At 38.3% G+C, this 2,717-nt stretch overlaps 1 non-coding gene across 1 annotated transcript; it reads right to left on the bottom strand.

The window, feature by feature from the left end:
- Positions 1–2,008: 2,008 nt before the first annotated feature.
- On the bottom strand, positions 2,009–2,094 carry trnar-ucu. The gene is given in 2 exon segments: positions 2,009–2,044; positions 2,058–2,094. It is a non-coding gene; the product is annotated as a tRNA-Arg (tRNA).
- Positions 2,095–2,717: the final 623 nt, after the last annotated feature.

Here is a 2,717-nt window from a genome sequence, read left to right as displayed (position 1 = left end):
TCCATTTAAAAACATTTCTTAACACTCTCCATAGAATTAGCCAAAACTTTTGTCAATTAGCTTAAATTTCTTTCTCTGGCAAACATTACACAAAAAATTAGAAGACATGAATCCACTAGGATCTGAAGCAAAAATAAAAAGAATTCCCCATTGAATTATGTACCACTAACTCCATTATCACTTGGACTGGCCAATTTGGGGCATGATGAAACGGTCCTGGAAAACCAATATCTTGTTTCAAGTTCTCACATCATGAGACTGTCATTGTGTGGGAACATTGGAATGAAGCTATTAAGTAGCAACACCACAGATAGAAGGGAACTTTACTCCAGTAGGACAAAACCCCCATCTTTGAAGACTAACAGCTTCATCAAGTTCACCTGATAGAGGCATTTCCTTTCCTTTTTTGTTTCATTTCATCCTTTAAATTAGTCAAATGATGTCACATAAGTACGACTCTGGTGGGACTCGAACCCACAACCTTTGAATGTCTTCATACACCTAGAAGTCCAATGCGCTATCCATTGCGCCACAGAGCCCAGATATTCCTCAATGCTCAGGAGTAGCTCAGTACTCAGGTGCTCCTCAGGGTCCTCTTTTTTTTCCCTAATTTGCCATGATTGATAACCATATCCATTTAAAAACATTTCTTAACATTCTCCATAGAATTAGCCAAAACTTTTGTCAATTAGCTTAAATTTCTTTCTCTGGCAAACATTACACAAGAAATTAGAAGACATGAATCCACTAGGATCTGAAGCAAAAATAAAAAGAATTCCCCATTGAATTATGTACCACTAACTCCATTATAAATTGGACTGGCCAATTTGGGGCATGATGAAACGGTCCTGGAAAACCAATATCTTGTTTCAAGTTCTCACATCATGAGACTGTCATTGTGTGAGAACATTGGGATGAAGCTATTAAGTAGCAACACCACAGATAGAAGGGAACTTTACTCCAGTAGGACAAAACCCCCATCTTTGAAGACTAACAGCTTCATCAAGTTCACCTGATAGAGGCATTTCCTTTCCTTTTTTGTTTCATTTCATCCTTTAAATTAGTCAAATGATGTCACATAAGTACGACTCTGGTGGGACTCGAACCCACAACCTTTGAATGTCTTCATACACCTAGAAGTCCAATGCGCTATCCATTGCGCCACAGAGCCCAGATACTCCTCTATACTAAGGTGTAGCTCAGTACTCAGGTGCTCAGGTGCTCCTCAGGGCCCTCTTTTTTTCCCCTAATTTGCCATGATTGATAACCATATCCATTTAAAAACATTTCTTAACATTCTCCATAGAATTAGCCAAAACTTTTGTCAATTAGCTTAAATTTCTTTCTCTGGCAAACATTACACAAGAATTTAGAAGACATGAATCCACTAGAAACTAAAGCAAAAATAAAAAGAATTCCCCATTGAATTATGTACCACTAGCTCCATTATCACTGGGACTGGCCAATTTGGGGCCAGTCCCAGTGGAAAACCAATATCTTGTTTTAGGCGTAGCTCAGTACGAAGGTGCTCCTCAGGGCCCTCTTTTTTTCCCTAATTTGCCATGATTGATAACATTCTCCATAGAATTAGCCAAAACTTTTGTCAATTAGCTTAAATTTCTTTCTCTGGCAAACATTATACAAGAATTTAGAAGACATGAATCCACTAGAAACTAAAGCAAAAACAAAAATAATTCCAAATTGAATTATGTACCACTAGCTCCATTATCACTTGGACTGGCCAATTTGGGGTGAGATGGAACGGTCTTGGAAAAACAGATATCTTGTTTCAAGTTCTCACATCATGAGACTGTCATTGTGTGGAAGCATTGGGATGAAGCTTTTAAGTAGCAACACCACAGATAGAAGGGAACTTAACTGCAGTAGGACAAAACCCACATTTTTGAAGACTAACTTCATCAAGTTCACCGGATAGAGGAATTTCCTTTACTTTTTTGTTTCATTTTCATTTCATCCTTTAAATTAGTCAAATGATGTCACATAAGTATGACTCTGGTGGGATTCGAACCCACAACCTTTGAATGTCTTCATACACCTAGAAGTCCAATGCGCTATCCATTGCGCCACAGAGCCCAGATACTCCTCAATACTCAGGTGTAGCTCAGTACTCAGGTGCTCAGGTGCTCCTCAGGGAACTCTTTTTTTTCCCTAATTTGCCATGATTGATAACCATATCCATTTAAAAACATTTCTTAACATTCTCCATAGAATTAGCCAAAACTTTTGTCAATTAGCTTAAATTTCTTTCTCTGGCAAACATTACACAAGAAATTAGAAGACATGAATCCACTAGCAACTGAAGCAAAAATAAAAAGAATTCCCCGTTGAATTATGTACCACTAACTCCATTATCACTGGGACTGGCCAATTTGGGGCATGATGGAACGGTCCTGGAAAACCAATATCTTGTTTCAAGTTCTCACATCATGAGACTGCCATTGTGTGGGAACATTGGGATCAAGCTATCAAGTAGCAACACCACAGATAGAAGGGAACTTTACTCCAGTAGGACAAAACCCCCATCTTTGAAGACTAACAGCTTCATCAAGTTCACCTGATAGAGGCATTTCCTCTCCTTTTTTGTTTCATTTTCATTTCATCCTTTAAATTATTCAAATGATGTCACATAATTATGACTCTGGTGGGATTCGAACCCACAACCTTTGAATGTCTTCATACACCTAGAAGTCCAATGC

Source organism: Xenopus laevis, chromosome 9_10L, assembly GCF_017654675.1.
Source record: "Xenopus laevis strain J_2021 chromosome 9_10L, Xenopus_laevis_v10.1, whole genome shotgun sequence".
Classification (NCBI taxonomy): Eukaryota; Metazoa; Chordata; class Amphibia; order Anura; family Pipidae; genus Xenopus; species Xenopus laevis.
Note: the sequence above shows the minus strand (reverse complement) of the source record. Positions and strands in the feature narration are given on the sequence as shown.